Raw genomic sequence first — 22,776 nt, forward strand, 5'->3', positions numbered from 1 at the left:
AATGCTGATGGTTGTGATGAGTTCTTCTGGTCTGCTCCTATCGACAATGCTGACGAAACAGTTGGTCTGTCAGAAAGGACTTCATGGAAAACCAAAGGCAGATATGTGCCAGAGCCTTTGAACAAGCCTGATAGCTTCGACGTGCCAAGTACTAGTGGTACAAAAGATGTTCCTGAAGAAAAAGGAGTTTCTGCAAAAGAAGTCACTCCTTCAAGCAACACATCTTCAGTTCAAAGTGAATAAGCTGACAGAAAGCAAAAACAAAAAGCGAATATCCATCGTCAGCCGAAGCAGGTGAGAAATCAGAAACAGCAAAGGAATTAGAGATACAAGAAGAATCTCTCTGAAAGAAAACAGTTCTGGCAATCTCAAAATGCCCATTTCTCTTATCATGACAAAAATTTAAAGTCAGAGAAAAACACTGTTAGGTCACAAGAAAGTCATAACAACCGAAGAGAGAGGTTCGGTTATGAAGGTCAAAACAACCAAAAGGATACGTTCGGTTCTGAAAAATTTGACAACCAAAAGCAAAGGTTCGGTTCAGAAAACACTATCTACTGAAAGCAGAGGTTCGGTTCCGAGAGCAAAAGAGACCAAAGATCTAGGTTCGGTCCCACTAATGATCAAAAACAAAAGGGTCACTTAGAATCTTAAGCCAAGAACTCATCTCAGTCTAACTTCTCTCATTCTTCATCTTCTAATTCTTCTAATTCCTCTCAACCTCTTTCTAAATCCAACTCTGTTCGCACTCAAAAACCTAAATCATCAACAGATATGAAAGGAAAATCAAAGTTTTCATCAGTTGAAACAAATCAAAATAATCCCAGAGTCCAAATACCTAAACCTGAATCCAAACCGAAAGAAACAAATCACAACAAAATTAAGGTTTTCACCATTAAAAAGAAAGATGAAACAACGTTAATAAAAAGAACATATCTTGTTGACATCTCTCTAACTATTCCTGTTCCAATGAAAGGCTCACGTGGACCCAAGAAACTTTGGGTTCCTAAATCTGCTTAATGTTTGCAGGTTATTAGTGACGAGCAGTTTGACGAAGAATGGTACATTGACAGTGGCTGCTCACGTCAAATGACAGGAAGGAAGGAAGAACTGAGGGAGTTTAGGTCTCTTTCAAACGGTGGAAATGTCAAGTTCGGGAACAACTCCTTCGGCACCATAAAAGGCTATGGAATGATTACAAATGGTGATTTTACGATTAGGAAGGTTGCATACGTTGAAGGACTACAACACAACCTCATCAGTGTATCTCAGCTTGTTGGAGGTACCGGTCTCAAGGTTTCATTCGATAATGAGGGTTCGGAAATAATTGAGAAGAAAACGAAAAGAGTCATTCTCAAATCGGAGCGCAAAGGCGAAATGTTTCCCTTGAACCTCAAACCCATCAAAGGAAATCCAGCTATCTGCCTGTTATCCAAAGCACAATCTAACGAAAGTTGGCTGTGGCACCGAAGGCTCTCTCATCTCAACTTCAAGGATATCAACAAACTTGTCACAGGTGGTCATGTTCGAGGTCTTCCATTGCTCAAATTCGATCGAGAAAATTTATGTGCTGCGTGTGAAATGGGGAAGCAGAGTCGTCAAAGTCACCCATCGATTGTAAACACTAAAGTTGTTGAACCATTAGAGTTAATTCACATTGACTTGTGTGGTCCATCATCTATCGAAAGCATCGGCGGTAGCAAGTATATTCTTTTCATCGTTGATGATTTCTCGCGTTTTACATGGGTGTTCTTTCTGAAGCACAAATCTGAAGCGACTCTCAAGCTGAAGACATTTATCAAGCAGATTGAAGTACAGCTAAAGAAAGTCGTTCGCAACATCAGGAGCGATAATGGTCTAGAGTTCAAAAATAAAGAATTCGAAGAATTCTTAGCTGACTAAGGAACCAGTCATAACTTCTCAGCTCCCTACACTCCTCAACAAAACGGGATTGTCGAAAGACGAAACCGATCTTTGTGTAAGGCGGCCCGAAGCATGCTAAGTTTTTCTTCTTTACCTTTATATTTTTGGGCTGATGCTATTGCTGCTGCTTGTTTTACGCAGAACAGGTCATATCTCAATAAGCGATTCACTTTCACTCCTTATTAGATCATCAACAACAGGAAGTCAAATGTCAAATTTTTCCATGTATTCAGCTCACGGTGCTTTATCTTCAATTCTAAAGAAAATCGTAACAAGTTCGATGTCAAAGCCGATGAAGGGATATTTCTTGGCTATTCTCTCACTTCTAAAGCCTACAGGGTATTAAACAAGCGCTCGAGGAAAATAGAAGAAACCTATTATGTGACTTTTGATGATAGCTATGTCAAAAAGCTTAAGGCCAAAGAAGACACAGTTGGAGAAATCTTTTCTCACACAGGCCAAGTCACAGCCTCGATTGCAAACCTATTTGAGAAGTTCGTCGAGTTATTTGATGAACCAGAGAAGGCAACTCTCTCAGAAGCGAGTGCAGCTGACAACAAAGTAGATCATCTGAAGCAACTCATCGAAGATACTGCAATGAGAATGAATGAAGGAGGATCAAGTTCTGACGACCCTCCACAGTACGATACTTCAGTTGAGGGGGAGGGCATATCTTCGTCATCACAGGCGAGCTCACATGTTGAGGGGGAGAACTATTCTCCAGCTGCTCCCGAAAGCTCATCTGCACCCGAAAGTCCAGTGGTACCCGAAAGCTCAACACCGCACGAAACTCTTATAGCTCCAGAAACTCAAGACACACCTGAAAGCTTATCTGTCGAGGGGGAGAATGCAGATATGTCTTACGACTATGATAGTCAATCTGAACTAGAAGAGATGGTAAATGCTGAATTGGATTGATCTTATGATCCAAATTACCCTCCTCTTGTCAAATGGACCAGAGATCATCCTGTTTCTCAGGTTATCGGTAATGTCTCTGCAAAGGTCCTGACCCGATCACAACTAAAGGCAAAACAAACTTCCTTATTTTTAAAAGTAGAATTCTGTATGTTTAACTCCTTCGTCTCAACAGTTGAACCAAAGACAGTTAACACTGCTCTTGATCACTCCGATTGGGTTCAAGCTATGCAAGATGAACTAAACGAATTCGAAAGGAATAAAGTTTGGCGTCTCATTCCAACTCCTCAAGATGCCTTAGTTGTTGGTCTCAAATGGGTCTTCAGAAATAAGATGGACAAGGAAGGCAACGTGATATGAAACAAAGCCCGTCTGGTAGTGAAAGGATACTGTTAGGAGGAAGGAATCGACTATGAAGAAACTTTCGCTCCTGTTGCTAGGCTGGAATCCGTTAGTATATTTCTTGCCTATGCTGCACACAAAAACTTTGAGGTCTACCAAATGGATGTCAAGTGCGCATTTCTAAATGGAGAACTTGAAGAAACCGTGTACGTGGAGCAACCTCCTGGATTTGTCAATGAAAGGTACCCCAATCACTGTTACATTTTGGACAAAGCCGTATATGGACTGAAACAAGCTTCGAGGGCCTGGTATGAAACGCTAACCAAGTTTTTAAAGATGTCCAAATTCAAACAAGGTTCGGTTGACCCAACCTTCTTTCGTAAGAAGGAAGGTAACCACCTTATGATTGTTCAAATTTATGTTGATGATATCATCTTTGGCTCAACGAATCCTAGCTTAACGGCTGAATTCAGAAAGCTGATGGAGACTAAATTTGAAATGAGCTCAATGGGTCCAATTAACTTTTTCCTTGGTTTAAATATTAGACAGGGACCCGAAGGAATCTTTATTAATCAGGAAGCTTACACGAAGACTCTCCTTGCAAAATTTGGCATGATGGGAGATTCAAAGGTTAAAGTTCCAATGGCGTTCGGCACCAAGCTCACTCCATCATTGGATAAGCCAACAGTTGATATTACGCTATATCGCCAGATGATCGGTTCTCTGATGTATCTTACTGCTAGCAGGCCTGATATAATGTTCTCTGTTTGTTACTGTGCTAGATTTCAGACGAATCCACGTGAACCTCATATGCTTGCAGTGAAGAACATACTTCGTTATCTCAAGCGAACTACCTCTTTAGGCCTATGGTATCCATCCAACTCAGGCTTCTTCGTTCAAGCCTACTCAAATGCAGACCTTGGAGGTTGTGGACTAGACAGGAAAAGCACCACGGGAGGCTGCCAATTCCTAGACGGGAAGTTAGTTAGTTGGCAATCAAAGAAATAAACCTGTGTGTCTTTATCTACAGCTGAAGCGGAATACATTGCAGCTGCCTCCTGTACTTCCCAAGTGATTTGCATCCAAAGTCAACTCCGGGACTATGGACTCAATATGAAAAAGATCCCATTATATTGTGACTCTGAGAGTGCAATTAGGATCTGTCATAACCCAGTGCAACACTCCAAGACCAAGCACATAACACTGAGGTATCACTTCATTAAAGATCATGTGGAAGATGGGAACGTCGAAATTCATTTTGTTCGAACCACTGATCAACTGGCTGACATCTTCACCAAAGCTCTTCCTGAAGCATCGTTCAACAAAATTCTACAAGGGCTAGGTATGATGGAATCGGTGTCAGTACCAAAAAATTACCTCTCAAACTCAAACGAAAAAAAGCGAAATAGACCGAATGTTCGGGTTCGAGTCTTGCACTAATGTACCGAAATGAACCGAACGCTCGGGTTCGGTTGAATCATCTGGTTTTCGCTCCTCAATCAAAGGTAGTTTTCTTGGTTGTAAATCTTTTGTATCATTGTTCCAAATGCATTTCTCTTATTATCAAAACAATTCTCTTTTTGAAAATCTATTTTCTTTGGTAACCGAAATAGACCGAATGTTCGGGTTCGGTTTCAAAATCTTTCTCACCCGAAATAGACCGAACGCTCGGGTTCGGTTCCAAAGTTTTCCACAACCGAAATAGACCGAACGCTAGGGTTCGGTTCCAAAGTTTTTTTTTAAATTATTTTTTTCTTATTTTCATTCCTTCTTTCTTTTTATCAAAAATTCCAATATTTTTTGCTTTTTATCTGTTTTTTATTTTATTTCATTTTTTTATTATTATCAAAAACTCCAAAAATATTTTATTCTTTATTTTCTTTTTGGCTCTAATTTTATTTGTGTGTTCGTTTATGGAGAAATTGTTAAAATTAGCTAAGTGTCCCTAGAAGGATGCTGCTGTATGTGTCCAAAGCATCACTTGATTCCGAATAATAGGCCACACTGACTTGGTATACACAAACCTTGTCTTCCCAATTAGGCCTTCTTATTTATTCTAATCATGAGCTAACTAACTCTCTTCTCACATGAGATAAGAGTTTTCTGCTTGGTCCTATTTTTCGCAGCAGAGGTACTTTGATTTCTTACACTATCTACATTTCATTTATCCATCACACTCGTTTCACATACGTAACCCTTGAGACTCTCAGAAATTACCACTGAGGTTTATGGTTACACAATAACTGTGTTCATGATCTTAGTTTCATTCCACTACGAGCTAAGTGAAACCCAAAATTCAGTACCCAATACGAATTGACGGTGAACAATTAATTTGCTCTAGTTTTCACCATTGAATTGACGGATGTATCTTCATGCTATCTCAAGTTTTTTTCTTTTGTGTGATTCCTATGAAACTGTTACAACCCATAACATTTCTTCCATTGGGATCCGGTTTTAAATTTTTTTGAGATTTTATATTCCCAGCCAGTTTAAATTATTCCCAACCTACTTGTTCAACAGACTACACCGGTCTCACAAGTACTTCGTTCACTTTTTATCTTATATCAAGATTAGGAATGTTGAATCGAAGCGAAAGCCACCCTAATAAGCCTAATTAAAAGAAGCCTTTCAACACTTCTTAATAAGTGTTTGATCGTTATTCAACGGGAAACCACACAAACACTTTAAGGTCTCTCTTGACTTTGAAGGAAGAGATTCGTGCCCGGGATCATTTGTTTCGTGTCTTTATTGACATCACATTTTTCCCAAAAATTATTTCTTTATTTCTTTTCTTTTACACCCTTAGCACGAAAATCTTTGTTTTTCCAAAATTCAGGTTCTATTAATTACAGGTATTTTACTTGGATTGGCAGTCGATTAAAGGCTGTGGTTGATTTTAATCCACGTGGCGGTATTTTTCAAAAGATGCCATTACAATTTAAAGGGATAAGATGAAGACATGCTGACTCAGGCGGGAGTCTAATCGATTTGATTTCAAACGGCGCAAAAGGGAACGCGTGCGAATTGGAACCGTCTCATCTCTAAATGGTGCAGAAGGGGCGCGTGTGAATCTGAAACACTTCATATCCAAACGACGCTTGATGGGAGGCGTTTTCTTAGGGGTCTGACACTCTCTCTCATGCGTGATCATCGGCTACCCCAACTGTCACGCATCAGTCAACTCCGGAAAACTCTTCGTTTTTCGATAGAAGATTTGGGAAGATCTTTCTCTCTCCTTACCCCACAGTATAAAAGGCAACATCCTCCACCATTTACCTCTTTACTGCAATTAAAATTCCCAGAGCGCAAGAAATCCCTGAACCTTCACTGTTCATCATCTTCTCCACTTTCTTCAAGCAATGGTAGATTCATCTTCCGTTCACGCAACATCCCACATACTGCCCATTCGCCCACAACAAAGCCTAATCATCGATTTATCCCCTCATGTTTACGATGCCTTCATGTTCCCCATTATCGAGTGTTTGAAGTTTTCGCCGATTGCTCCTGCACTTACAAGAGTTGAATCCGTTCCGATGGAGTTCTTGTCGCATATCTTTGCGACTGCTCACTACGACAAGGTCGTTGACAGAATCTTCTTTGATATTTTTCAGCACAAGGCCTCGATTTCAAAGCAAAGATTTTTCTCTTTGTTAGGATTTGAACCTGATTCCTCGAGGGTTAACCCCGAAACGATTCCAATGGGGCATTTGTTCAACATGTTTTACAACATGGGTTATACGGAGGTGCTTACTTCAGTCGCGAAGTTAAAGAAGTCGTGCCTACCTCCACAGTGGAACGGGATGTTCACTGTTCTATTCAAAGGTTTATCTGAAAGAAGCGCTGGATCTGATGGTGCCAGTCGGTTGTTTTTTTCCATAATGTATGGTGTCTACAATGGCATCAACATGGATTATGGGTCTGTTCTGTGGCAACAACTCATCCAGAGTCTCTCCTCTACATCCAGGCATTCTGAAATTTCTTACGCTAGGTTCTGGACTTTGGTCACGAAATGGGTGATGGACAAGTACCACGTCCCTATTGTCGCTGGTGCTCCAATGTCTTCTATTGGTACATTCCATACCACGAAGATCATTGTCTCGGACGCTTCCAAGTTTCCATTCAATGGTTCAATTCCGGAAACTATGTATGGAGATGTTCCTGCTGATAGCCGGATTATCCAGACGTACAAAGGATTCAAGCGTTCTGGTCCGAGGGATCTCACTCCGGAGATGTTGAAGTCTATTCATGACGCCGACAAGCCTGCTCCAAGAGGCAAGAAGGCTGATAAAGGGAAACAAGTGGCGAAAGGGGCTAAACGCCCTTCTCTAAAGAAGAGGAAACCCACCAAAGTTGCTCAGTCTCCACAACAAAAGAGACGAAAAACTCAGTCGAGGCGAAAGCTGATTATCGCTTCATCTTCAAGCGAGTCCGAGGGTGAGAGTTCGGATTCTGACGATTCTCCACGAGGCAACACTCCACCCAGATCTCCTACCCCAGAGGTTCAGATCTCTACTTCTCCCATTAATTCTCCACCTAGAACCATTCCTATTTCTATTCCCCCCATAACTTCCACTACTTCAATACCACCCACTTCAATCCTAATACCAACACCAATATTCACCGAAGCAACCACAACATCTACTGCAGATGTTCGAGCCAACGTATCTGATACGGGGGTTCATACTGATGCACTCGAAACCACCCCAGCACCCGAAACCACAAAAGCATCGGAACCTACACCTATACCCGAAACAACCCAACCTGAACCTACCCATACTTCTACACCACCAGCTTCACCACCACCACCTTCTCCTGCTCATGCTTCAGAGAATGAAGAACCTTTCCTTGGCGGGGAAGATATGACGTTTGACTCGGTCTACTATAGTCCGTTTCAAATACAGAGTGATGACGATGACGATGCTCCTGTTACAAAACGACATCTCAAGGAGCTCCATGACAAAGTTGATTTGCTCATTGCCTCCTCTTCCACTTCTCATTCATCCCTTTCTGAAGATGCAGTTCAGAAGATTGTTGACGCTTTCTCTAAGGCTCAGCAAGATTCCATTGCTTCTGCAACCTCCGCCATCGACGTCTTAACAAAAGCCTGTCAGTCTGCGACCGAAAGAGTCGATAAACTATTTTCTGATGCCTCTTCCCTGTTAAAGTCTTTACAGGAGAGTGCAAATGCTGCAAAGACTACGTTGGAACCAATTGTTCAACAGTTGACAACGTCTGTCTCAACTGAGTTGAAGTCCTTCTCTTCATTTCGTCAAACGCTTTCCGACGACAACTCAGCCTTTCGCACAACCATAGACGAGTGTCTCTCGAAGATCGAAGAAGATTTGGCTGCTGAGAACTCTCTTATGGATGTTCTTGCCAAGAAGACCACTACTCTGAAGGTCAAGAGTGTTGAACTCTCCCATTCTCAACAGGAGATTGACTCTCTTCGGTCCGAAAGGGAGGTGATAAAGATGTATGTTTCGGATGTCCACTCAGCCATCTCAAACATCCTCGAAGCACATGATCCTATCATTAACTATTCTGTGAGGCGTACCCTTGCAGAGAAGCTCGCTCCCGCCCTTGCCCTGTTAAGCAAAATCGAAGGGCTACTTGATTTCGTGTCCATTCCGAAACAAGGGGGAGAGAAGAAGTCTGTATCCCAACCACCTCATTCCTCAAAGGCAACTCACACTACCGAACCTTCTCCAGTAGGCCAAGCCTCCGGTTCGGGTGTGAAAGACAAAGGTAAAAATATTGCTGAGGAAGAAGAGGAAGAAGACAAAGAAACAATTGCCGACTTGTTGAAGAGTAGAAGTCGACGCAATGAGGCTGATGTCAGTGCTCGTGTGGCAAAAGAGGCTGAAGAAGCTGAACGAAAACAGAAGGATGCCCACGACCTTCTTGAGAGTAGGAAAACTCTTTTTCCTGTTGGACCCTCGAGAGGATGATAAAAGAAGCCATCGACACACCGAGTATCTTGTGGCTGGAACCTATAATTTCTTTTGATTGTTCCAATACTATCGACTCTCAGTTTGACATGCCACTGACCCGAAAGGCGTTCATCTTTCATGCCTTCTCCAACGTTGCAGAGTTCCCTCATCCTTATCCACAGGTTGATCGGGACTTAATCGATTTCTATCTGAAGGCTGCTCAACCTCAGTATCAGACTTGGAGCGCTCAGAAGATTATCAACGTTCGGGTCTTGAAGCCGTATACTGAAGGGAACTTCATTAATATTCGGTTCAAGGTACTTCGGGGATCTGCCAAAACCGAACATGCCATTTCCCTTGCAGATCTTCCAAACCTCAATCCCCATGATTGGATTATCTTGCACAACATCCTTCTCACCAACGAAGCTGAATATGGTCCGATCATCGACCATCTCAAGAGGATGCTGGTGTGCTACATCATGGAAGTTGCACTGATGGATCAGGAGATAGCAAGCGTATTTAAGAAGAAACCAAAAATATCTCCTGTTGGCTCGGCCAGTGATCTGAACCAAATGCAGATGGGTAGAATTGACTCAAGAAGGAATTCAGTCATGTTCACCAGAAACGAAGGACATAAATGTCTTTTTGCCTTGGCTGATAAACATCTGTACACTACTGCCTGCTTAGAGCATGTTTTGGGGATCATCCACAGATGCAAGCAAAACTCAGCGGATGATGTCAAGTACTTCGATGACATGATACAATGCTACATTCGGTTCAGACAGACTATTCTCGCTCTTATCACACGTTTGTTTGATACTGTAAAGAAGACACCCGCTGCTGGCCCAAGCAAGAAGAAGAAGTAGTCTCGCTCCAATTTGACGCAAAGGGGGAGATTGTTGGGTCGTGTTTTGTATTAAGTGTTGCGTCTACTGGGCTCGTTAGCTAGTCCGTTTTTGTATCTCCGGTATGGGCCTGTCCATCCGTGAGTATAGTAGGGTTTATTATAAATATAGGTGCTTGCATGCATCTTAGGTTAACGATAGATCATAGTATTATTCAGAAGTTTTAATTATCATTCTTGTAACCCTAAATCCTCTACAACGGAAGTTCTTAGTCGAGCTCTGCTGAGGATTGTTTGAATTAATCATTCGACACATTGTGATTCAATCTTGTCTTGTTTATTGTTTTATGTTCTTCGCACTACCTGTTACAAAGATCAAATCGATCTTCAAGTTTATTTAATAACTTATCACCTACCCTTTAAAGAAACCAACAAGATAGAGAAATTCACCAGGACCTATCTCAAGGAAATATTCAGACTACGTTGTATGCCAATATCTATTATCTCCGATGGAGATAGTAGATTCACTTCCATATTTTGGCAATCATTGCAAGGGTTCCTAGGAACCAAACTCAATATGAATACATCATATTATCCTAAAACAGATGGACAAAGCTAAAGAACAATACAAACTCTAGAAGATATGTTCCATGCTGAGTTGATAGACTTTAGTAATTCATGGGGTATTGACTAACCGTTAGATGAATACTCATATAACAATATTTATACAATAGAATAAAGGCCGCTCCATTTAAGGCCTTGTACAGACATAGATGTCGTTCTCCAACATGCTGGGAATAAGATGGAGATACCCAACTAGCTAAAAAGCAAGTTAGAGATACTCTATACATTTGTCTTGCAATCATTCATGAAACAACAGAAGAAGATCATTCAGGTAAAGGAACGATTAAAGGACACACGTAGTCATCAGAAAATCTACACTAACACAAGACGAAAATGATTAGAATTCAAAGTAGGATAATGTGTCCTCTAAAGGTCGTAATATGGAAAGGTGTCATTTGATTTAGAAAATAAGCTAAATAAAACCCCCGTTACATCAAACCTTTTTAAATCCTAGCAAGGGTTGGTCCAGTGCCTTAGAACCTTAATTTACCTCAAGAACTAATAAACGTTCACAATACCTTCCACGTGTGTAATCTTAAGAAGTTTCTCTTTAGTGAGAACCTTGTCTTTTCTCTTAATGAGATCCAGGTTAACACTAAACATTACTTCATGAAGGAATCGGTAGGGATCATGGATCGAGAAATCAAAAGCCTCAAACAAAGCCACATCCCTATAATAAAAGTTTGATAGAACTCTTGTAGAGAATCGGAGTTTACTTGGGAATGTGAGGACCTGATGAAACAAAAGTATTCACATTTGTTCATCACTACTCCCTCCACTATTGGAATGAAAAGATAGTGGAACAAAGTAATATAGAACTAAATAATTTTGGGACATATTTCTCTTAACTGTGAGGTAATGTGATGTTCTGAAATATAGGACAAAGACTATGAATGGGTATGGGACATGAGTCATGATCAATTACATGTGGTTGGTTAAATATTCATAAATATACATTATATATGTGTCATTTTGGATTTAAGAGACCAAGGTTTAACAAATTAAAAAATTTACATTTCCTAACGTATGAGTTTAAATTTATATATGTATATCACAAATTATGTAACAAACTTATGACATAGATTATAATTATCGAGAAATGGTTTGTAAAAGTCTTAAGTATAGATACATGTGTACACAAGAGGAAAACAACCAATAATACATACCAAGCCTAACAAATACATTGCCTAAAGTGTGTGAACCCCTAAACCAAAACCTTGTTTCCAAGAAAGAATCAAATTTCACCGAACCAAAATCTTCCCAAAATGTCACAACTAGCAAAATTAGGGTTAAGAGGGTGATTCATGTAAAAAACCATTACCCCTATGTAACTTATAACATCAAACTAGCGAAATTCAAACTACAATGTTATTTGAATTCATACGTACATACATTGAGAATCAAGTTGAAATAGTCTCATACAAGACCAAAACATGATCCATTTCGGGTCTTGGTCCAAGAATCATCGGCCCAACACCCTATTGGGCCGAAAACTTCTCCTTGGGCCTTATTAGGCCGAAAATTTCTCCTTAGACCTTATTTGGCCAAAAACTTCTACCATTGGGCTCTAAGGGACTGAAAACCCCTTTATGGGCCAAGCCAAAATCGAAAGCCCATTTAAGAAGCCATCAAGGCTGAAAACCCTATAGGGTTTCGGTTAAGGCTTGAGTAAAAAAAAGAAAAAGAAAACCGAAAATGCATTGCCACCTCATGTTTACCCGCCATAGAACCATGATATGGACCTACATGCATCCAAGCCAACTTCACATGAACCAACAACAAATTCAACCCCCCTCTCTCTTATGTTGCGGCCGAACATACACACACACACACCTCACAATTTCATTTTCCCCCACTTAGCTCTCAATAACTTCCTCCTATCTCTTCTCTCAAAATATCGAGCTTCATCACCACAAAAATTGGTTCTAGGCATCTTGGTAAGTTTATTGTGAAACTCAAAGTGTTTTGTTACATGTTTATGCTAAGATCATCCCATTTACACACACCATTTCATGTGTAGCTTCGTTAGAGCATCATCATTTCGAGTAACCTCCAAGATACATAAGTGTAGGCTAAACAATTTCTTTCTTCTTCTTCTACCACTCGAAATCTTCAAGGTGAGCTTCATAGCCCCATGTTTTTGTAATTTTCATGTTTTTCGGGGGGAGAATACAAGTCATGTTTCGTTTAACCATTGGATAATTTCATGTACCTATGTGTTATGTGTTTAACCTTTGAGTCATTGCATGAACCTTACTTATGTGTTGAAAATGGAACAAGAACTTGTGCAAAAAAGGATTTTATATTGTGGATTTTCATAAAAATCGTGATGAGTGTGGTTGTAAACATATATGTTACATAAAAACTTATGAACATGGGTTGTACACTCAAAATTTTAGAAAACATGCCAAGTATGCATCCATGCATGTTGGACTCTTGGGTATATACATATTATTTTTATATAAAACCTACCAAAAAATTTGGATAACATGAAAAGTTTATCTTTTGTGATAATATAAAAATCGTGACTCCCTAGAGTCAAATCAACATGAAAATAATTAGACTCAAAACTTTCAAACCAGTAACAAGGAGCGAAATGTAAAAACATAGTTTGATATTTTATTAAAAATCATTATATTTGTAAAATGGTTGTAAACTTGTATTCACGATTTTTGATGGTTAAAGCCCAAGATATGATGTTACTTTTACACCAAATGTTACATCTAGACACATTTAGTGATGAACACTTTTTTAATAATGTGTTATAAACAGTTTTACCAAAATGGTGTACAATACAGTTCATAACAGAATCATTGGTGTGTCATAAACTGTGTGCCATAAAAACTCTTAAGGCGTGGATAATAATCTGCATGTCATAAAATCTGTAAAACACGTGTCGTAAACTAAATAACATGAAACCTGCCAATCACGTGTCATAAAGCATCTTTCACAAGTTTTCAAAAGATAAGTTATTTTCTTATTCGGTAAAGGGATTATAAATTCATGTGAATCCGTTAATGCTCTAGTGAGACACTACCTTCATTGTACCTTCCTAGCGTACACCCTATGTCCTGTAGTTATAACTAGAGTCCTCTGGAAGGAGACCGAGGTAATTATGTATAGATTTATATCAGGATTGAAACCCCTACACCTGAGTTGTTCGCTATAGCTAGACGGGGCCAGTCTAGGGTGACAAATATCTTACTGAAACCGACGCCTAAAGAACATCATGACAGGCATAACAGTCACATCATGCATGGTTATAATGACTCACATAGGAATTTACAACATTATTTTTGATTTATAGTGAATATACACTTTGCTGGTATTATAGAATACAAAACTATGCTTCATTTTTCAGTACACTATTATCACCACTCCAGTCTTAGGGTTTTAAGACTACAATTTTTCATAAAACAGAAAATATTGGATTTTCTGGGAACACACACTTTAAAACTACAAATAAAATGAAAACAAAGGACATGCATGCAATTATTCATAGTTTTGGAACGAGACTTAGAAACCACTTTTCATAGAAAAAATCGGATTTTTTTTGGAGTTTTACAAATTATTACAGACAAAGATGTTACAAAGATTTTCATAGAAATATGCTTATGAACTCTCCAACATTCAATGTTGAAGATTTTCAAAATCACCTGCATTCTCAGGGAACCAGTAAGAAGGTACCTAAGAACCGAATTTGCTGCATTTTGGAAATTGATACTTTATGTCACTTTTGTGTAACTGATGAACAAATACAATGTGTAAAAAATGTATGCTGGTATCTTTTAATGCTATGTTTCATTCATATTCAATTTTTATGATACTACACAATGACGTTATCCTCCTCCGAACGTTTCTGCCGTCCTGGTTCGGGGGGTGTGACAAATTGGTATCAGAACATTTTTTTATAGTGAACTAGTATATCTAACCATACAAGATATACAATTGTAAATACAATGGGACTAAAACACATTGACTAAAAGTATGCTTTAAAAGTATAAGTATTCTATAAAAGTATACCTACCTGTGAGTACATTAACAACGAAGTCTTAATATGGAAACAAATAAAAATTCTTTAGAGGAGTTGGACATCTCGACTAAACTTACACAGTTATGTAATCATATATAGGGAAAATATAACCGAATCAACTGTATTTATTCGAGATATGACCAACATGTGCTTAGGAGTGGCCAGGATGGACAACAAATCTAAAACTTACCAACTTAAAACCACAAGGGTCTAAGAACAAAACTAAAAGAAATAAACAACTATAGGAGTATTTTGCCATTCCATAAATTTTCTCGTACTTATATATATTCTCGTGCAGACAACATGGCGGACTTCTACCAACCAGGTGATCCTCTCCCCCTTAACCACGGGAACATGGGATGGCTAGAGTAAGAACCGGAGGAGGATCCAGAAGAGATCACTGAGGAAGTCGACGAGGAAGAGCAGGAAGAGGAGGATGACTTGGACGCAGAGTCCGAAGTCATCGACCCACCCTACATGGCTAGGGTACCGACGCACCGATGGGGCTATAATGGCACAATGTCCCCTTGGCCTTATGATCTAGAGCGATGGAGCAAGCACTAGCGGCAGCGCCCACCATTCGACATGGAGCGAGGTTTTTATAACCTCAAACATGGAGGACCCGTTGATCGAGCCCTCCTTGTAATGATTCGTATGATCTCAGACATTGGCGACTAGGTCCAGACAACGATGAACGGAGTCGTGGAGATGAGAGCTGTGGTGGAGCTCAAAACAACACGTACTTAGGACCTGGAGCAGTATCACTATCCGAGGGAGCAAATCATCGAGGATCTTACCATTACACGAGCAGAGGTAAGGGAGTACCAGGAGCGACATGTTGTTCTAGATAAGAGGGTGTAGGTTGCCAAATGCCGACTAGTGGAGCTTCAGGGTGCTTCTACCTCATCACAAGTACCACCAGGGACTACTCGTCATGAGTAGGACTTATCCTACCCACCACTTGCTGTAGATTTGTTTATGGGTATGCGTTGATGGTACCCCTTTTCTTTTCTCTATGTATGTAGGATTGATATGAGTATATTTAGTTATAAAATTCATGCATTATCTTAATACTTTATGTTAATTTTATATCAAATAATGAACCAAAGGTGCTTAATTAGCTTAAATATTTCATTTTCAGTAACAAAGACATGCTCGGATGGAAAAGGAAGCGGAACTGGCGATTGGACGCATGGATCTTGGATTTTGAAGAAAGAAGGACGTTGTTGGACAGCTTGACCCCTCATCAGTGTTTTGGCAATATCTCATGAATCGTAACTCCGATTGACGAGATTCAAAATGTTCTGAAAAGTAGACACAATTTCGGACGACTTTCGTGTTTTGAGAAAATTCTGATTCAAAACGTACTCGGCGAGTAGGGTCGATTACTCGGCGAGTTGTATCGAACTTTCGCGATTCTGGACGCGCTGACTTGTCGTACACGGGTTTTAAGTGACGGACTCGCCGAGTAGCCTCTGTTTTGTGAAAATCTATATAAAGGGACTTTCAGATCGATACCCGAGGAGGGAGAGAAACCCTAGGAGGCTGAGAAACGATTGGAAGTGCTGCTAGGTCGTGAGGAACTGAAGAATCAACCCTCCATTCAATTGTGAAGAGAATCAAGACAATTTTGGTTTATTCTTAGTAATTTTTTGATTTGAATCATGTTTACATACTTTGATTTCGTTTTTGAGTTTATGTTTACTGCAATCAAGAGCTAAAAACTTATTCTTCTGTTAGGGTAGACAATTTTGTGAACATGGATTGATTATTTGAGTAGGATTAATTTTAATTGGTAATTATGTTTAGCTAAGCTTGTTAAAGAACCTTATGTGTTGACAATAACTATTCTTTTGTTAATAAATCAGTAATTAAGTTGTATGAACATCTCTTAGTTATTAATTTCATATGATTTATTGTGACCACATAGTTGTATGTCTAGGAATAACGAACGTGAAACTAGAATTAACTAGAAGATAGGTAAGTTAATGTGTAAGCTTGTTGGATGAACATCGACAAGAGGTTAATTGAAGGGCCAATTTAGTTAACCACTACAAGTCTTACTTAACCCGAATCAATAATCTAGGAAACCCGTTAATTTAGACAACTGGCCATTGCTTGAGTTAATTTGTTTTCTAAGAATTAGGAATAGCGAACGTGAACCTAATTATCTTAATTGGTAGCCAATGAAGAATTAATCCGATACATTAAAATCATCCATGGGAACAAATGAGTCGTACCTAAACAAAAGTCCTCTTTACTATTGAATTTAGTTGGTAATTAATTGTTTTAGTTGCTAGTTAGTTAATTTGTGTGTTGGTTATTCTAATTAAGTTTCTAGTCTTGTAAAACTAGAGAAAATCCCCTTTTGTTATTTGTTTTATTTAGATAACATTAGCATTTATTTTAATTGTTTACCGTTCCCTGTGTTTGATACCCTACTTGCTTGAACTATATTACTAATCGATAGGTACACTGCCTTTAGTGTGTTTATTTTGTGTCTAAGTTAGTAGGATTAAAACTAGTTGGTTTTACACACATCAAGGATCGACCATAAGTTTGAGTGATTACACTACTCGCAGGGTCGTTATGCTGTCATATTTTATCCTCGATGTACTATAGACATTTCAAAGGTCAATTGTCACGCATTATGTACTAAAATTTCATCATTTATGGAACAAATATGTTTTTTATTTGTGATGTTGTTATTTTCTATGTTCTGTCTTTTCATTTTTATTTGATATAATATAGTTTCAATTATAAGTACAATCGAATCAACGTAACCGTTAGAAACAAGGGGTTTCCATAAACTTATCGTCGTTCCTACTTCATAGCTGGAAATGCGCCAAAGGTACGATCACAAAAACACCACCGCCACCGCCACCTCCACCAGAAATGGACTTGGCTGCATTCCAAGCGGCAGTTTTGGCCGCAGTTACTGCAGCACTGGCAAATATCAACAAAAGTGGCACAAACAGAGGAGGAAATGGAAATAGGACGGGGAGTTCCAATCACGGTGATAGTCAAGGACATCAGAGACATACACATATAAGGATTTCACCAACGGAAAGCCAAGGCCATTTAACGAGAGTGATGGTGTGATAACTCTTACCCGATGGTTTGAAAAGATCAAAATTGTCCTTGAAATCTACAGGTGTTCGAAAGAGAGTAAAGTGAAGTTCGCATCTTGTACATTTTCCGACAGGGCCCTCTCATGGTGGAACGACCATGTCAAGGCTCTAACTTTACCAATAGCAAACTCCATGGCATGGGAAGACCTCAAAAACATGATGCATGATGAGTACTGCACCAGGGGCAAAGTATAAAAACTTGAACAAGAGCTATGGAATCTTAATGTTAAAGATTCTGACATTGAAGCTTACATTGCCAGGTTTAACGATCATTCACTCTTGGGTCAGGGAATGATCACCTCTGAAAGTAAGAGGTCGAATGTTTCATTTAGGGGCTAAATCACCCGATTCAGGGGAATGTGATTGTTGCAAACCCAACAATTTTCGACAGTGCCAAGTGCTTTGCAAAAAAGCTATACGACCATGGAGAACAAGTCAGTATATCCTCACATACACTAGACAAGTCAGTATATCCTCACATCGAATCTGCATCTAGGTAACATCTGTCACTACTCTCATCCTAGGCTCCCCCTAGGGTAGTCTCCAACCTGCGAAGCTATCATCAGACAATCACTCCACATACCACAACCCATGCTGTCTACATCCATCCATCCTCGTTGTCGGCTGCCCTTGTGCATGCAAATTGTACACAGAACAGGAAACGAGTCCTAACCGTATACAATTTTTAAAACATACACTTAACAGTTACAAATACCAATTATCATTCTAATTCCAACATGCCATCCAATATCCTCATGGCTACAAGTACCACATATCAGGCCAACCTATTGCTGACTACTCGGCACTAGCATGCAAGTCTACCAGCTCATACAACATATAAAGGCATCTCCCCTAGAGCTAACTAGCATGCGATTCACAGATTCATAAACCAAATCATAACAGACAATATATGTGGGTATTTTGGGGAAACTTACTTGAGCTCGGCCGATTGCATGAACCACACCCTTTCTTGTCTTAGAAAATCTTTATTCGAAAACCTCTTTCTTTTGAAAACTTTATAGATCCTCAGTTTGAGTCCAGACTCACCCGAAAGTATGTCCGAATCCCTCAAACCAAGGCTCTGATACGAAATTGTAACGACCCGAAAATCAAGGGTAAAAATTTCATTTTTAATACAACCAAAATAGATATCATTTATTCCAAACATTTCAAATCATCATTAAGTAAAACATTTATCAGAGTTTATCGCAAAATCATTCATTGCGGAAATCATAGGTGTGTGCGTTGCAATCAATCCGAGCCCTTCCTTTCCAAAACGATGATACCTGACACAATAAACAAAACCTGTAAGCACGAAGCTTAGTGAGTTTCCCAGAGCATACCATACAGACAATCCACATAACACATATCTTGTTAGCCATAAAAACTACCTGTGTCACATAAGCCATGAATACATAAAACCTAGGAAAGCCATGGGCTACCCCACATGGTCTTACTTCCAATGCCATGGGCTACCCCACATGGTGTTTACTTGGACTGCCATGGGCTACCCCACATTGTCTTACACCCAAGGCCATGGGCTACCCCACATGGTCTTTACTTGGACTGCCATGGGCTACCCCACATGGTCTTACACCCAAGGCCATGGGCTACCCCACATGGTCTTTACTTGGATTTGCATGGGCTACCCCACATGGTCTTACACCCAAGGCCACGGGCTCCCCCCAGGGTCTTCATGCAAAACATACGATCACAATACATATCAAGACATAGACTAATTACACATATATCATAAACACATAATGGGCCAGCCTTGGTGTCGTGGACCCATGGGTATGGTGAGAAGACTCACCTCGAATGCAGAAGCTTCCTGAGGAAATCCTTAGCTGCTGCCCCCACCGGTTACCCGAGCTGCCACTACCGATCAATATTCCCAAGTTAGCAATTGGGCCCCATACAATAATCGTTAATCCAAGCATGGGGTAAAATGACCATTTTACCCCTGGCCCAATATGATCCACAACTAAGGGTCCAAATTTAAAGCAAGGCCCAACATTATAATGTCCATAAAACCATCAATGGCCTAATTTTCCAAATTGGGCCCAAACCTTTCCAATGGAACTTATACTAAAGCCCAATATTTTCGTTAGTCAATAATCCTGACCCAAATGGCCCACGAAGGCCCACAGCAACCTAGTCCAAGAATTTGCCCAAACCGAGGCCCACAAATGTGAAGTCCATTTCTATATTGGGCCAAAAGGCCAAATAGGCCCGACTATTCCATTTTTGGCCGAAAGATGCATTTACGCCCAAATATCAACAAATCCAGGCCCCAAAACCATTGGGGCCTAAAGGTCCGAAGTCCACAAAGGCCCAAGCCCTTATTAGAGCGTACACCCAGCGTACCTCTTCTGTACGCTTAGCGTACTACATAGTACGCCCATCGTACAAGTAACTCATACACAACATCCATTAAGTGCTTAATACTTGATCCAATAACTCCAAGTTACAGATCTGAGCTATAGTTAACATCTAAACCCATAAAGTCACTGACTTGGTGACTTTACATGCCCCAAACAAACCCAAACTCCAAAAATGACATTCTACTTCCATAAAAGTGATCCTAACTCAAGCATGAACCCATTAGGACCATCAAGATTGCAACTTTCTGCCTTAGGGACTCAAATGGCATCAACGGTGGCAACCCCAAGCCTAATAACGGATTTGAAACTATAAAGCTCCATTCTTGGGTCCAAAAGATCCAAAAACCCAACATAGAAGATCTAAGCATTCAATGGTCAAGTTCAGAACTTTATACCTTCATTAAGCTGAGAATGAGTCTGAAAAGCCAGATCCATAAGCTCCACCTTGATTCCCACTCTTGCATCAAACTCCAACTTCTTGAAAATGGGTTAACCACCCCAAAAAATGGACTCCATAAGCTCAAAATGCCACCATGGATGCTATAAGACAATTTCTAATGTTTAGAGGGGTGGAGGCTGAAGATGATAGGGTTTGGTTATGAAATAAGGGGTTTAAATAGGGTCCAAGACCCTAAAATAGGGTTTCGATCTGAAGGAATTATGCCCAACGTAATTCTGGTACGCCCAGCGTACTCCACGGAACCTTCGCGACCACTCCTGGTCATTACGCCCAGCGTAATCCAAATTATGCCCACCGTACTCCCTAAGCCTGAAACTGCTAAACTTCCGAAAGCCATAACTTCTTCGTTATAAATCCATTTTCAATGATCCTTATATCCACGGAAAGGTGACGAGAAGCTCTACACTTCTAACAACTCAAATTTTCCTTAAGATGTTCTGAAAAAATCCATTATCCAAAAAAGCCCGAACTGACACTTTACCAAATTACCTCTAGGCTCCAAAACACAACCCGAACACCCGAAACACTCCTAATACATCACTCGCACCCAAATGAGCCTAAATATTACCTTCTCTAGAGCCATACTCCTTATGAAGACCAACCTTCGGCCCACAACCTTAGACTTGAAGTCAATTCGGAACAGAGCGTTACAACTCTCCCCCACTTAAATTAGATTTCGTCCTCGAAATCATGCATCACGGACCCCGACACACCTGACAACCTGAACAACACCGCTACAAACCCGTTAATACCATAGCCTGCTTAAGGCAATTGAAACCAATCTTCATAAGGTTCAAGAACACGGAGATGAACAAATTCCTTGCAACCCGATCACACCTGCCCCACCTGAAATTTGAAGTGTCGAGATGGTCTGTCTCCCTGACTGATTGCCCACAATGAATCGTTATCGAACTGATTTCCCAAGAAACCAGTCTAGAAAGAATACTCCCTACTCACAATACCTTGATGCTTCCTAAAGAACAATATCATTGAAGTCGCTCCTACTCCCCTTACTGTCGCATGGCTGCTTTCCTAGAGAACACTCGGGGACCTCCCTAGTCTCAACCTGTCTGCCGTCTGAGTCCAACATAAAAGGTGAAAACCACGAGAATAGTTGCAGACTTACATCACACTTGGCCTCCATCGACCCATCGCTTCCTGATTCCGACATGTCGTGGCTCTATTACCGATAGGGCCACTCGAGACATATCACAATGGCTTAAAATACCATCAAACCAATCCGATCACCACCCTTGAATTCTGCCCTCGATGCCCTTGGCATATAGATTCCCCACATCCCAACTTACTGAAACAAAATCCTGAACGAATTCCGATTCGGGTTCCTATCCAAATCCAAATTGTTACTGCGATCATATCCAAAGATCCTCGAATCGGCATGTGCATATTGTACCATGACTTCTTGTCATCCTTTACTCGACCGACTAATAAATACCCTTAGCCAATTCCTTGAGACTCCTGGGCCAACCACCAGGTTCTTATGAGATCCAATAATAGGGCTACCCATCTGTAGCCCTACAGAAACATGCACTCCTCGACGACAAGGTCCTATATCACAAGGTCCAACCCTTAGCTCATCAGTCTCTACCAGATCCATCCTAAATTCCCATAATCACCCGAGCTCGCCTCCGGATTTTTGATCGGTCAATGACCTCTGGTTCTTATTCCTCACCACAACCCTGCGAACTGGACTGCCCTAGTCAAAATCACTCGAGAGAACCCGTGAACGCTACGGCTACCATGTAATCATACAACACTTCCCACACCATCTATTCATTAGTGAATGCTACGCCCCCCCCCCCCCCCCCCCCGGTAGTCTTACAACACTTTCACCCTGACTGTCCATACACATCTCAATGTTGAGCACCCACGCAGTCTATGCTCCTAAACTGATCTCAACTACTGACTGGGACAAAACCTGGTTCCCTCCCCCGAAGCCTGCAATATGATGTCCGAAAAATGCGTTCCAAATGCTGGGGAGTTTCCCGAACTCCCATCCCACGATATCTGATACTCAGTCGGCCCCTAAGGCCGCCTTTCCTCCCAAAAACGGGAATGTGAGATGCATCCTTGTTTCACATTCGCTTTTATCCTAGTTATTTGAATGATTCTCCTCCACTTAGATTCGACTAAACCCCTTTGGCACATGAAAATTGAAGGATTCCTAATCCT

The 22,776-nt window shown here is 40.5% G+C and overlaps 1 long non-coding RNA gene across 1 annotated transcript; it reads left to right on the forward strand.

Annotated features, from left to right (window-relative positions):
* The first annotated feature begins 51 nt into the window (after window positions 1-51).
* LOC145097203 (uncharacterized) lies at window positions 52-16,321 on the forward strand. Its single transcript, XR_013704271.1, has 4 exons — window positions 52-1,978; window positions 2,065-4,685; window positions 14,910-15,593; window positions 15,753-16,321. It is a non-coding gene; the product is annotated as an uncharacterized LOC145097203 (long non-coding RNA).
* The last annotated feature ends 6,455 nt before the right edge of the window (window positions 16,322-22,776 follow it).

Source organism: Lactuca serriola, chromosome 1 (genome assembly GCF_051521515.1).
Source record: "Lactuca serriola cultivar US96UC23 chromosome 1, Lser_US96UC23_V15, whole genome shotgun sequence".
NCBI lineage: Eukaryota > Viridiplantae > Streptophyta > Magnoliopsida > Asterales > Asteraceae > Lactuca > Lactuca serriola.